Here is a 16,857-nt window from a genome sequence, read left to right on the forward strand (position 1 = left end):
TAACTGCATAGAGATAATGGATAGTAACTGTGTATAGAGATAATGGATAGTAACTGCATATAGATAATGGATAGTAACTGTGTATAGAGATAATGGATAGTAAATGCATAGATAGTAAATGCATAGAGATTATGCTTTATCTGGATGTGGTTCGTCAGGACCTCCAACAGCCGAAGCTCAGTAGTAACATTAACATGATGCCTTCTAATTGCAGTTGCTGTGCTCATAATATACAGGAGAACGATCGCCTTATGGCGAGGATAGCCGTACTGCAAGCCCAGCTTCAGACGCAATCGTTAGGCAAGGGTAATTTCAGTGGAGGAAAGGATGAAACAGCATCTGTGCAACCAGTAAGTACAGATAGTAACTTTAGTATAAATCCCCTGGCACAGTCCCCGCAGCCGGACAACTTTTTTCTTGTCTCTACTCCTCCCGTTACGGAGTCTGAGACGCAGAAGCCTCCCACCAAATCTGACAAGTTGAAAACCCTAGTCATTGGCGACTCCATTACGCGCAGTATTAGACTTAAAAAATAATACACTGTTTACCAGGGGGCAGGGCTACCGACATAGAGACTAATCTGAAGATTAGCTGGCTAAAGCTAAAACTGGCGAGTGTAGAGAGTATAGGGATATTGTTATCCACGTCGGCACCAACAATGTTAGGATGAAACAGTCAGAGGTTACCAAGCGCAACAAAGCTTCTCTGGTCCCCTCCCAGTTACGGGGAGTGATGAGCTCTATAGCAGGTCTCACAACTCAATCGCTAGTTGAAAACTGTTTTCGGCCCCTCCCAAAAGATAGAATTTGTAGATAATTGGCCCTCTTTCTGGGACTCACCCACAAATAGGACCAAGCCTGGCCTGCTGAGGAGTGACAGACTCCATCCTAGCTGGAGGGGTGTTCTCATCTTATCTATCAACATAGACAGGACTCTCCTGTCTCCTCAAGCTCCACAATGAGATAGGGTGCAGGACAGGCAGCAGGCTGTTAGCCAGCCTGCCAGCATGGTGGAGTCTGCCACTAGCACAGTCAGTGTCGTCAACTCAGCTATCCCCATTGAGACCGTGTCTGTGCCTCGCCCTAGGTTGGGTCAAAACTAAACATGGTGGTGTTCGCCTTAGTAATCTCACTAGGATAAAGACCTCCTCCATTCCTGACATTATTGAAAGAGATCATGATACCTCACATCTCAAAATAGGGCTAATTAATGTTAGATCCCTCACTTCCAAGGCAGTTATAGTCAATGAACTAATCACTGATCATAATCTTGATGTGATTGGCCTGACTGAAACATGGCTTAAGCCTGATGAATTTACTGTGTTAAATGAGGCCTCACCTCCTAGTTACACTAGTGACCATATCCCCCGTGCATCCCGCAAAGGTAGAGGTGTTGCTAACATTTATTAGAGCAAATTTAAAATAAAATAAAAATGTTTTCGTCATTTGAGCTTCTAGTCATGAAATCTATGCAGCCTACTAAATCAGTTTTTATAGCTACTGTTTACAGGCCTCCTGGGCCATATACAGCGTTCCTCACTGAGTTCCCTGAATTTCTATCAGACCTTGTAGTCATATCAGATAATATTCTAATTTTTGGTGACTTTAATATTCACATGGAAAAGTCCACAGACCCACTCCAAAAGGCTTTCGGAGCCATCAGTGGGTTTTGTCCAACATGTCTCCGGACCTACTCACTGACACAGTCATACTCTGGAGCTAGTTTTGTCCCATGGAATAAATGTTGTGGATCTTAATGTTTTTCCTCATAATCCTGGACGATCGGACCACCATTTTATTACGTTTGCAATCGGAACAAATAATCTGCTCAAACCCCAACCAAGGATCATCAAACGTCGTGCTATAAATTCTCAGACAACCCAAAGATTCCTTGATGCCCTTCCAGACTCCCTCTGCCTACCCAAGGATGTCAGAGGACAAAAATCAGTTAACCACCTAACTGAGGAACTCAATTTAACCTTGCGCAATACCCTAGATGCAGTTGCACCCCTAAAAACTAAAACATTTGTCATAAGAAACTAGCTCCCTGGTGTACAGAAAATACCCGAGCTCTGAAGCAAGCTTCCAGAAAATTGGAACGGAAATGGTGCTTCACTAAACTGGAAGTCTTCCGACTAGCTTGGAAAGACAGTACCGTGCGGTATCGAAGAGCCCCCACTACTGCTCCATCATTCTATTTATCCAACTTAATTGAGGAAAATAACAACAATCCCAAATGTATTTTGATACTGTTGCAAAGCAAACTAAAATGCAGCAGCAGCATTCCCCAAGAGAGGACGGCTTTAACTTCAGCAGTGATAAATTCATGAACTGCTTTGAGGAAAAGATCATGGTCATTAGAAAGTCAATTATGGACTCCTCTTTAAATCTGCGTATTCCTTCAAAGCTCAGTTGTCCTGAGTCTGCACAACTCTGCCAGGACCAAGGATCAAGGGAGACACTCAAGTTTTTTACTACTATATCTCTTGACACATTGATGAAAATAATCATGGCCTCTAAACCTTCAAGCTGTATACTGGACCCTATACCAAACTAAACTACTGAAAGAGCTGCTTCCTGTGCTTGGCCCTCCTATGTTGAACATAATAAACTGCTCTCTATCCACCGGATGTACCAAACTCACTAAAAGTGGCAGTAATAAAGTCTCTCTTGAAAAACCCCAACCTTGACCCAAAAAATATAAAAAAACTATCGGTCTACATCGAATCTCCCATTCCTCTCAAAAAAGTTTGAAAAAGCGCAGAAACTCACTACCTTCCTGAAGACAAACAATGTATATGAAATGCTTCAGTCTGGTCTTAGACCCCATAATAGCAGTGAGACTGCACTTGTGAAGGTGGTAAATTACCTTTTAATGGCATCAGACTGAGGCTCTGCATCTGTACTTGTGCTTCTAGACATTAGTGCTGCTTTTGATACCATCGATCACCACATTCTTTTAGAGAGATTGGAAACCCAAATTGGTCTACACGGACAAGTTCTGGACCGGTTTAGATCTTATCTGTCGGAAAGATATCAGTTTGTCTCTGTGGATGGTTTGTCCTCTGACAAATCAACTGTAAATGTTGGTGTTCCTCAAGGCTCTGTTTCAGGACCACTTTCGTTTTCACTATATATTTTACCTCTTGGTGATGTAATTTGGAAACATAATGTTGACTTTCACTGCTATGCGGATGACACACAGCTGTACATTTTGATTAAACATGGTGAAGCCCCAAAATTGCCCTCCCTGGAAGCCTGTGTTTCAGACATAAGGAAGTGGATGGCTTCAAATGCTCTACTTGTAAACTCGGACAAAACAGAGATGCTTGTTCTAGGTCCCGAGAAACAAAGAGATATTCTGTTGGATCTGACAATTAATCTTGATGGTTGTACAGTCATCTCAAATAAAACTGTGAAGGACCTCGGCATTACTCTGGACCCTGATCTCTCTTTTGAGGAACGAATGAAGACTGTTTCAAGGACAGCTTTTTACCATCTATGTAACATTGCAAATATCAAAAAAGTTGTGTCCAAAAATGATGCAGAAGAATACATCCATGCTTTTGTCACTTCTAGGTTAGACTACTGCAATGCTCTACTTTCTGGCTACCCGGATAAAGCACTAAATAAACTTCAGTTAGTGCTAAATACAGCTGCTAGAATCCTGACTAGAACCAAACAATTTGATCATATTACTCCAGTGCTAGCCTCCCTACACTGGCTTCCTGTCAAGGCAAGGGCTGATTTCAAGGTTTTACTGCTAACATATAGAGCATTACATGGGCTTGCTCCTACCTATCTTTCCGAGTTGGACCTGCCGTACATACCTACACGCACGCTACGGTCACAAGACGCAGGCCTCCGAACTGTCCCTAGAATTTCTAAGCCATTAGCTGGAGGCAGGGCTTTCTCCTATAGAGTTACATTTTAATGGAGTAGTCTGCCTACCTATGTGAGAGACACAGACTCGGTCTCAACCTTTAAGTCTTTACTGAAGACTCATCTCTTCAGTAGGTCCTATTATTGAGTGTAGTCTGGCCCAGGAGTGTGAAGGTGAATGGAAAGGCACTGGAGAAAAGAACCGCCCTTGCTGTCTCTGCTTTGCTTGCTGTTTGGGGTGTTAGACTGGGTTTCTGGAAGAACTTTGTGACATCAGCTGATGTAAGAAGGGCTTTACAAATACATGTTATATCTATGAGAATCGCACAGTGGTTCACAGAAGATCAGGAATAGAAAAAAGAGCAGAAATACAGCTGTACCATTGTACCGTTGAAATACAACCCTACCATTGTACCATTGAAATATAGGCATACCATTGTACCGTTGAAATACAACCCTATCATTGTACCATTGAAATATAGGCATACCATTGTAATATTGAAATACAACCCTACCAGTGTACCATTGAAATATAGGCATACCATTGTAATATTGAAATACAACCCTACCATTGTACCATTGAAATATAGGCATACCATTGTACCGTTGAAATACAACCCTATCATTGTAACCTTGAAATACAAACCTATCATTGTACCATTGAAATATAGGCATACCATTGTAATATTGAAATACAACCCTATCATTGTACCATTGAAATATAGGCATACCATTGTAATATTGAAATACAACCCTATCATTGTACCATTGAAATACAGGCCTTCGGATGTACTATGTGTTTCCCCATCTAGAATATAAATGCGTGTGTCTCTTTGAAAAAAGTCACATAGAGTTTACAGTGGGGATATATCCTGACAGGCACATAGAGAGTTTACAGTGGGGATATATCCTGACAGGCACATAGAGAGTTCACAGTGGGGATATATCCTGACAGGCACATTGAGAGTTTACAGTGGGGATATATCCTGACAGGCACATTGAGAGTTCACAGTGGGGATATATCCTGACAGGCACATTGAGAGTTCACAGTGGGGATATATCCTGACAGACACATTGAGAGTTTACAGTGGGGATATATCCTGACAGGCACATTGAGAGTTTACAGTGGGGATATATCCTGACAGGCACATTGAGAGTTTACAGTGGGGATATATCCTGAGAGACACATTGAGAGTTTACAGTGGGGATATATCCTGACAGTCACATTGAGAGTTTACAGTGGGGATATATCCTGACAGGCACATAGAGTTCACAGTGGGGATATATCCTGACAGGCACATTGAGAGTTTACAGTGGGGATATATCCTGACAGGCACATTGAGAGTTTACAGTGGGGATATATCCTGACAGGCACATTGAGAGTTCACAGTGGGGATATATCCTGACAGACACATAGAGAGTTTACAGTGGGGATATATCCTGACAGTCACATAGAGAGTTCACAGTGGGGATATATCCTGACAGGCACATTTAGAGTTCACAGTGGGGATATATCCTGACAGTCACATAGAGAGTTCACAGTGGGGATATATCCTGACAGGCACATTTAGAGTTCACAGTGGGGATATATCCTGACAGGCAAATTGAGAGTTCACAGTGGGGATATATCCTGACAGTCACATAGAGAGTTCACAGTGGGGATATATCCTGACAGGCACAATGAGAGTTTACAGTGGGGATATATCCTGACAGTCACATAGAGAGTTTACAGTGGGGATATATCCTGACAGTCACATTGAGAGTTCACAGTGGGGATATATCCTGACAGGCACATTGAGAGTTTACAGTGGGGATATATCCTGACAGGCACATAGAGAGTTCACAGTGGGGATATATCCTGACAGGCACATAGAGAGTTCACAGTGGGGATATATCCTGACAGGCACATTGAGAGTTTACAGTGGGGATATATCCTGACAGGCACATTGAGAGTTTACAGTGGGGATATATCCTGACAGTCACATTTAGAGTTTACAGTGGGGATATATCCTGACAGTCACATTGAGAGTTCACAGTGGGGATATATCCTGACAGGCACATTGAGAGTTTACAGTGGGGATATATCCTGACAGGCACATTGAGAGTTTACAGTGGGGATATATCCTGACAGTCACATAGAGAGTTCACAGTGGGGATATATCCTGACAGGCACATAGAGAGTTTACAGTGGGGATATATCCTGACAGTCACATTGAGAGTTCACAGTGGGGATATATCCTGACAGGCACATAGAGAGTTCACAGTGGGGATATATCCTGACAGGCACATTGAGAGTTTACAGTGGGGATATATCCTGACAGGCACATTGAGAGTTTACAGTGGGGATATATCCTGACAGTCACATTTAGAGTTTACAGTGGGGATATATCCTGACAGTCACATTGAGAGTTCACAGTGGGGATATATCCTGACAGGCACATTGAGAGTTTACAGTGGGGATATATCCTGACAGGCACATTGAGAGTTTACAGTGGGGATATATCCTGACAGTCACATTTAGAGTTTACAGTGGGGATATATCCTGACAGTCACATTGAGAGTTTACAGTGGGGATATATCCTGACAGGCACATTGAGAGTTTACAGTGGGGATATATCCTGACAGTCACATAGAGAGTTCACAGTGGGGATATATCCTGACAGTCACATTGAGAGTTTACAGTGGGGATATATCCTGACAGTCACATTTAGAGTTTACAGTGGGGATATATCCTGACAGTCACATTTAGAGTTCACAGTGGGGATATATCCTGACAGGCACATAGAGAGTTCACAGTGGGGATATATCCTGACAGGCACATAGAGAGTTTACAGTGGGGATATATCCTGACAGGCACATTGAGAGTTTACAGTGGGGATATATCCTGACAGGCACATTGAGAGTTTACAGTGGGGATATATCCTGACAGGCACATTGAGAGTTTACAGTGGGGATATATCCTGACAGGCACATTGAGAGTTCACAGTGGGGATATATCCTGACAGACACATAGAGAGTTTACAGTGGGGATATATCCTGACAGTCACATAGAGAGTTCACAGTGGGGATATATCCTGACAGGCACATTTAGAGTTCACAGTGGGGATATATCCTGACAGTCACATAGAGAGTTCACAGTGGGGATATATCCTGACAGTCACATAGAGAGTTTACAGTGGGGATATATCCTGACAGTCACATAGAGAGTTCACAGTGGGGATATATCCTGACAGGCACATTTAGAGTTCACAGTGGGGATATATCCTGACAGGCAAATTGAGAGTTCACAGTGGGGATATATCCTGACAGTCACATAGAGAGTTCACAGTGGGGATATATCCTGACAGGCACATAGAGAGTTTACAGTGGGGATATATCCTGACAGGCACAATGAGAGTTTACAGTGGGGATATATCCTGACAGTCACATAGAGAGTTTACAGTGGGGATATATCCTGACAGTCACATTGAGAGTTCACAGTGGGGATATATCCTGACAGGCACATTGAGAGTTTACAGTGGGGATATATCCTGACAGTCACATAGAGAGTTCACAGTGGGGATATATCCTGACAGGCACATAGAGAGTTCACAGTGGGGATATATCCTGACAGGCACATTGAGAGTTTACAGTGGGGATATATCCTGACAGGCACATTGAGAGTTTACAGTGGGGATATATCCTGACAGTCACATTTAGAGTTTACAGTGGGGATATATCCTGACAGTCACATTGAGAGTTCACAGTGGGGATATATCCTGACAGGCACATTGAGAGTTTACAGTGGGGATATATCCTGACAGGCACATTGAGAGTTTACAGTGGGGATATATCCTGACAGTCACATAGAGAGTTCACAGTGGGGATATATCCTGACAGGCACATAGAGAGTTTACAGTGGGGATATATCCTGACAGTCACATTGAGAGTTCACAGTGGGGATATATCCTGACAGGCACATAGAGAGTTCACAGTGGGGATATATCCTGACAGGCACATTGAGAGTTTACAGTGGGGATATATCCTGACAGGCACATTGAGAGTTTACAGTGGGGATATATCCTGACAGTCACATTTAGAGTTTACAGTGGGGATATATCCTGACAGTCACATTGAGAGTTTACAGTGGGGATATATCCTGACAGGCACATTGAGAGTTTACAGTGGGGATATATCCTGACAGTCACATAGAGAGTTCACAGTGGGGATATATCCTGACAGTCACATTGAGAGTTTACAGTGGGGATATATCCTGACAGTCACATTTAGAGTTTACAGTGGGGATATATCCTGACAGTCACATTTAGAGTTCACAGTGGGGATATATCCTGACAGGCACATAGAGAGTTCACAGTGGGGATATATCCTGACAGGCACATAGAGAGTTTACAGTGGGGATATATCCTGACAGGCACATTGAGAGTTTACAGTGGGGATATATCCTGACAGGCACATTGAGAGTTTACAGTGGGGATATATCCTGACAGGCACATTTAGAGTTCACAGTGGGGATATATCCTGACAGGCACATAGAGAGTTTACAGTGGGGATATATCCTGACAGGCACATTGAGAGTTTACAGTGGGGATATATCCTGACAGGCACATTTAGAGTTCACAGTGGGGATATATCCTGACAGTCACATTGAGAGTTTACAGTGGGGATATATCCTGACAGGCACATAGAGTTCACAGTGGGGATATATCCTGACAGGCACATTGAGAGTTTACAGTGGGGATATATCCTGACAGGCACATTGAGAGTTTACAGTGGGGATATATCCTGACAGTCACATTTAGAGTTTACAGTGGGGATATATCCTGACAGTCACATTGAGAGTTTACAGTGGGGATATATCCTGACAGGCACATTGAGAGTTTACAGTGGGGATATATCCTGACAGTCACATAGAGAGTTCACAGTGGGGATATATCCTGACAGTCACATTGAGAGTTTACAGTGGGGATATATCCTGACAGTCACATTTAGAGTTCACAGTGGGGATATATCCTGACAGGCACATTGAGAGTTCACAGTGGGGATATATCCTGACAGTCACATAGAGAGTTCACAGTGGGGATATATCCTGACAGTCACATTGAGAGTTTACAGTGGGGATATATCATGACAGTCACATTTAGAGTTCACAGTGGGGATATATCCTGACAGGCACATTGAGAGTTCACAGTGGGGATATATCCTGACAGGCACATCGAGAGTTTACAGTGGGGATATATCCTGACAGGCACATTGAGAGTTTACAGTGGGGATATATCCTGACAGGCACGTTGAGAGTTTACAGTGGGGATATATCCTGACAGTCACATAGAGAGTTTACAGTGGGGATATATCCTGACAGTCACATTGAGAGTTCACAGTGGGGATATATCCTGACAGGCACATTGAGAGTTTACAGTGGGGATATATCCTGACAGGCACATTGAGAGTTCACAGTGGGGATATATCCTGACAGACACATAGAGAGTTTACAGTGGGGATATATCCTGACAGTCACATAGAGAGTTCACAGTGGGGATATATCCTGACAGGCACATAGAGAGTTCACAGTGGGGATATATCCTGACAGGCACATTGAGAGTTTACAGTGGGGATATATCCTGACAGGCACATTGAGAGTTTACAGTGGGGATATATCCTGACAGTCACATTTAGAGTTTACAGTGGGGATATATCCTGACAGTCACATTGAGAGTTTACAGTGGGGATATATCCTGACAGGCACATTGAGAGTTTACAGTGGGGATATATCCTGACAGTCACATAGAGAGTTCACAGTGGGGATATATCCTGACAGTCACATTTAGAGTTTACAGTGGGGATATATCCTGACAGTCACATTTAGAGTTCACAGTGGGGATATATCCTGACAGGCACATAGAGAGTTCACAGTGGGGATATATCCTGACAGGCACATAGAGAGTTCACAGTGGGGATATATCCTGACAGGCACATTGAGAGTTCACAGTGGGGATATATCCTGACAGGCACAAAGAGAGTTCACAGTGGGGATATATCCTGACAGGCACATTGAGAGTTTACAGTGGGGATATATCCTGACAGGCACATTGAGAGTTTACAGTGGGGATATATCCTGACAGTCACATAGAGAGTTCACAGTGGGGATATATCCTGACAGGCACATAGAGAGTTTACAGTGGGGATATATCCTGACAGTCACATTGAGAGTTCACAGTGGGGATATATCCTGACAGGCACATAGAGAGTTCACAGTGGGGATATATCCTGACAGGCACATTGAGAGTTTACAGTGGGGATATATCCTGACAGGCACATTGAGAGTTTACAGTGGGGATATATCCTGACAGTCACATTTAGAGTTTACAGTGGGGATATATCCTGACAGTCACATTGAGAGTTTACAGTGGGGATATATCCTGACAGGCACATTGAGAGTTTACAGTGGGGATATATCCTGACAGTCACATAGAGAGTTCACAGTGGGGATATATCCTGACAGTCACATAGAGAGTTCACAGTGGGGATATATCCTGACAGTCACATTTAGAGTTTACAGTGGGGATATATCCTGACAGTCACATTGAGAGTTTACAGTGGGGATATATCCTGACAGACACATAGAGAGTTCACAGTGGGGATATATCCTGACAGTCACATTGAGAGTTCACAGTGGGGATATATCCTGACAGGCACATTGAGAGTTTACAGTGGGGATATATCCTGACAGGCACATTGAGAGTTTACAGTGGGGATATATCCTGACAGTCACATTTAGAGTTCACAGTGGGGATATATCCTGACAGTCACATAGAGAGTTTACAGTGGGGATATATCCTGACAGTCACATTGAGAGTTCACAGTGGGGATATATCCTGACAGGCACATAGAGAGTTTACAGTGGGGATATATCCTGACAGGCACATTGAGAGTTTACAGTGGGGATATATCCTGACAGGCACATAGAGAGTTTACAGTGGGGATATATCCTGACAGGCACATTGAGAGTTCACAGTGGGGATATATCCTGACAGTCACATAGAGAGTTTACAGTGGGGATATATCCCTGACAGGCACATAGAGAGTTCACAGTGGGGATATATCCTGACAGTCACATTGAGAGTTCACAGTGGGGATATATCCTGACAGTCACATTGAGAGTTCACAGTGGGGATATATCCTGACAGGCACATAGAGAGTTTACAGTGGGGATATATCCTGACAGGCACATTGAGAGTTTACAGTGGGGATATATCCTGACAGGCACGTTGAGAGTTCACAGTGGGGATATATCCTGACAGGCACATTGAGAGTTTACAGTGGGGATATATCCTGACAGTCACATTGAGAGTTCACAGTGGGGATATATCCTGACAGGCACATTGAGAGTTTACAGTGGGGATATATCCTGACAGGCACATAGAGAGTTCACAGTGGGGATATATCCTGACAGGCACATTGAGAGTTTACAGTGGGGATATATCCTGACAGTCACATAGAGAGTTCACAGTGGGGATATATCCTGACAGTCACATTTAGAGTTTACAGTGGGGATATATCCTGACAGTCACATTGAGAGTTCACAGTGGGGATATATCCTGACAGTCACATTGAGAGTTTACAGTGGGGATATATCCTGACAGTCACATAGAGATTTCACAGTGGGGATATATCCTGACAGGCACGTTGAGAGTTCACAGTGGGGATATATCCTGACAGGCACATAGAGAGTTTACAGTGGGGATATATCCTGACAGTCACATTTAGAGTTTACAGTGGGGATATATCCTGACAGTCACATTGAGAGTTCACAGTGGGGATATATCCTGACAGGCACATTGAGAGTTTACAGTGGGGATATATCCTGACAGGCACATAGAGTTCACAGTGGGGATATATCCTGACAGTCACATTGAGAGTTCACAGTGGGGATATATCCTGACAGGCACATAGAGAGTTCACAGTGGGGATATATCCTGACAGGCACATAGAGAGTTCACAGTGGGGATATATCCTGACAGGCACATAGAGTTCACAGTGGGGATATATCCTGACAGGCACATTGAGTGTTCACAGTGGGGATATATCCTGACAGGCACATAGAGTTCACAGTGGGGATATATCCTGACAGTCACATTGAGTGTTCACAGTGGGGATATATCCTGACAGTCACATTGAGTGTTCACAGTGGGGATATATCCTGACAGGCACATAGAGTTCACAGTGGGGATATATCCTGACAGGCACATAGAGAGTTTACAGTGGGGATATATCCTGACAGTCACATTGAGTGTTCACAGTGGGGATATATCCTGACAGGCAAATATAGTTCACAGTGGGGATATATCCTGACAGGCACATTGAGTGTTCACAGTGGGGATATATCCTGACAGGCACATAGAGAGTTCACAGTGGGGATATATCCTGACAGGCACATTGAGAGTTCACAGTGGGGATATATCCTGACAGTCACATTGAGAGTTCACAGTGGGGATATATCCTGACAGTCACATTTAGAGTTTACAGTGGGGATATATCCTGACAGTCACATTTAGAGTTCACAGTGGGGATATATCCTGACAGGCACATAGAGAGTTCACAGTGGGGATATATCCTGACAGGCACATAGAGAGTTCACAGTGGGGATATATCCTGACAGGCACATTGAGAGTTCACAGTGGGGATATATCCTGACAGGCACATAGAGAGTTCACAGTGGGGATATATCCTGACAGGCACATTGAGAGTTTACAGTGGGGATATATCCTGACAGGCACATTGAGAGTTTACAGTGGGGATATATCCTGACAGTCACATAGAGAGTTCACAGTGGGGATATATCCTGACAGGCACATAGAGAGTTTACAGTGGGGATATATCCTGACAGTCACATTGAGAGTTCACAGTGGGGATATATCCTGACAGGCACATAGAGAGTTCACAGTGGGGATATATCCTGACAGGCACATTGAGAGTTTACAGTGGGGATATATCCTGACAGGCACATTGAGAGTTTACAGTGGGGATATATCCTGACAGTCACATTTAGAGTTTACAGTGGGGATATATCCTGACAGTCACATTGAGAGTTTACAGTGGGGATATATCCTGACAGGCACATTGAGAGTTTACAGTGGGGATATATCCTGACAGTCACATAGAGAGTTCACAGTGGGGATATATCCTGACAGTCACATTGAGAGTTTACAGTGGGGATATATCCTGACAGTCACATTTAGAGTTTACAGTGGGGATATATCCTGACAGTCACATTTATAGTTCACAGTGGGGATATATCCTGACAGGCACATAGAGAGTTCACAGTGGGGATATATCCTGACAGGCACATAGAGAGTTTACAGTGGGGATATATCCTGACAGGCACATTGAGAGTTTACAGTGGGGATATATCCTGACAGTCACATTTAGAGTTTACAGTGGGGATATATCCTGACAGTCACATTGAGAGTTTACAGTGGGGATATATCCTGACAGACACATAGAGAGTTCACAGTGGGGATATATCCTGACAGTCACATTGAGAGTTCACAGTGGGGATATATCCTGACAGGCACATTGAGAGTTTACAGTGGGGATATATCCTGACAGGCACATTGAGCGTTCACAGTGGGGATATATCCTGACAGGCACATAGAGAGTTTACAGTGGGGATATATCCTGACAGGCACATTGAGAGTTTACAGTGGGGATATATCCTGACAGTCACATAGAGAGTTTACAGTGGGGATATATCCTGACAGGCACATTGAGAGTTTACAGTGGGGATATATCCTGACAGGCACGTTGAGAGTTCACAGTGGGGATATATCCTGACAGGCACATTGAGAGTTTACAGTGGGGATATATCCTGACAGTCACATTGAGAGTTCACAGTGGGGATATATCCTGACAGGCACATTGAGAGTTTACAGTGGGGATATATCCTGACAGGCACATAGAGAGTTCACAGTGGGGATATATCCTGACAGGCACATTGAGAGTTTACAGTGGGGATATATCCTGACAGTCACATAGAGAGTTCACAGTGGGGATATATCCTGACAGTCACATTTAGAGTTTACAGTGGGGATATATCCTGACAGTCACATTGAGAGTTCACAGTGGGGATATATCCTGACAGTCACATTGAGAGTTTACAGTGGGGATATATCCTGACAGTCACATAGAGAGTTCACAGTGGGGATATATCCTGACAGGCGCGTTGAGAGTTCACAGTGGGGATATATCCTGACAGGCACATTGAGAGTTCACAGTGGGGATATATCCTGACAGGCACATAGAGAGTTCACAGTGGGGATATATCCTGACAGGCACATAGAGAGTTCACAGTGGGGATATATCCTGACAGGCACATAGAGAGTTTACAGTGGGGATATATCCTGACAGGCACATTGAGAGTTTACAGTGGGGATATATCCTGACAGGCACATAGAGAGTTTACAGTGGGGATATATCCTGACAGTCACATTTAGAGTTTACAGTGGGGATATATCCTGACAGTCACATTGAGAGTTCACAGTGGGGATATATCCTGACAGGCACATTGAGAGTTTACAGTGGGGATATATCCTGACAGGCACATAGAGTTCACAGTGGGGATATATCCTGACAGGCACATAGAGTTCACAGTGGGAATATATCCTGACAGGCACATAGAGAGTTCACAGTGGGGATATATCCTGACAGGCACATAGAGAGTTCACAGTGGGGATATATCCTGACAGGCACATAGAGAGTTTACAGTGGGGATATATCCTGACAGGCACATAGAGATTTCACAGTGGGGATATATCCTGACAGGCACATAGAGAGTTCACAGTGGGGATATATCCTGACAGGCACATTGAGAGTTCACAGTGGGGATATATCCTGACAGGCACATAGAGAGTTTACAGTGGGGATATATCCTGACAGTCACATTGAGTGTTCACAGTGGGGATATATCCTGACAGGCACATAGAGTTCACAGTGGGGATATATCCTGACAGGCACATTGAGTGTTCACAGTGGGGATATATCCTGACAGGCACATAGAGAGTTCACAGTGGGGATATATCCTGACAGGCACATTGAGAGTTCACAGTGGGGATATATCCTGACAGTCACATTGAGAGTTCACAGTGGGGATATATCCTGACAGTCACATTGAGTGTTCACAGTGGGGATATATCCTGACAGGCACATAGAGTTCACAGTGGGGATATATCCTGACAGGCACATTGAGTGTTCACAGTGGGGATATATCCTGACAGGCACATAGAGTTCACAGTGGGGATATATCCTGACAGTCACATTGAGTGTTCACAGTGGGGATATATCCTGACAGGCACATAGAGTTCACAGTGGGGATATATCCTGACAGGCACATAGAGAGTTTACAGTGGGGATATATCCTGACAGTCACATTGAGTGTTCACAGTGGGGATATATCCTGACAGGCACATTGAGAGTTCACAGTGGGGATATATCCTGACAGGCACATTGAGTGTTCACAGTGGGGATATATCCTGACAGTCACATTGAGTGTTCACAGTGGGGATATATCCTGACAGGCACATAGAGAGTTCACAGTGGGGATATATCCTGACAGGCACATAGAGAGTTCACAGTGGGGATATATCCTGACAGGCACATAGAGAGTTTACAGTGGGGATATATCCTGACAGGCACATAGAGAGTTCACAGTGGGGATATATCCTGACAGACACATTGAGTGTTCACAGTGGGGATATATCCTGACAGGCACATAGAGTTCACAGTGGGGATATATCCTGACAGGCACATTGAGTGTTCACAGTGGGGATATATCCTGACAGGCACATAGAGAGTTCACAGTGGGGATATATCCTGACAGGCACATAGAGAGTTCACAGTGGGGATATATCCTGACAGTCACATTGAGAGTTCACAGTGGGGATATATCCTGACAGGCACATAGAGTTCACAGTGGGGATATATCCTGACAGGCACATTGAGTGTTCACAGTGGGGATATATCCTGACAGGCACATAGAGAGTTCACAGTGGGGATATATCCTGACAGGCACATAGAGAGTTCACAGTGGGGATATATCCTGACAGTCACATTGAGTGTTCACAGTGGGGATATATCCTGACAGTCACATTGAGAGTTTACAGTGGGGATATATCCTGACAGTCACATTGAGAGTTCACAGTGGGGATATATCCTGACAGGCACATAGAGAGTTCACAGTGGGGATATATCCTGACAGTCACATTGAGAGTTCACAGTGGGGATATATCCTGACAGTCACATTGAGAGTTCACAGTGGGGATATATCCTGACAGGCACATAGAGTTCACAGTGGGGATATATCCTGACAGTCACATTGAGTGTTCACAGTGGGGATATATCCTGACAGTCACATTGAGTGTTCACAGTGGGGATATATCCTGACAGGCACATAGAGTTCACAGTGGGGATATATCCTGACAGGCACATAGAGAGTTCACAGTGGGGATATATCCTGACAGGCACATTGAGAGTTCACAGTGGGGATATATCCTGACAGGCACATAGAGTTCACAGTGGGGATATATCCTGACAGGCACATAGAGTGTTCACAGTGGGGATATATCCTGACAGGCACATTGAGTGTTCACAGTGGGGATATATCCTGACAGGCACATAGAGTTCACAGTGGGGATATATCCTGACAGGCACATAGAGTTCACAGTGGGGATATATCCTGACAGGCACATAGAGAGTTCACAGTGGGGATATATCCTGACAGTCACATTGAGAGTTCACAGTGGGGATATATCCTGACAGTCACATTGAGTGTTCACAGTGGGGATATATCCTGACAGGCACATAGAGAGTTCACAGTGGGGATATATCCTGACAGGCACATAGAGAGTTCACAGTGGGGATATATCCTGACAGGCACATAGAGAGTTTACAGTGGGGATATATCCTGACAGGCACATAGAGAGTT

The sequence above is a fragment of the Oncorhynchus masou genome, chromosome 13, assembly GCF_036934945.1.
Source record: "Oncorhynchus masou masou isolate Uvic2021 chromosome 13, UVic_Omas_1.1, whole genome shotgun sequence".
NCBI lineage: Eukaryota > Metazoa > Chordata > Actinopteri > Salmoniformes > Salmonidae > Oncorhynchus > Oncorhynchus masou.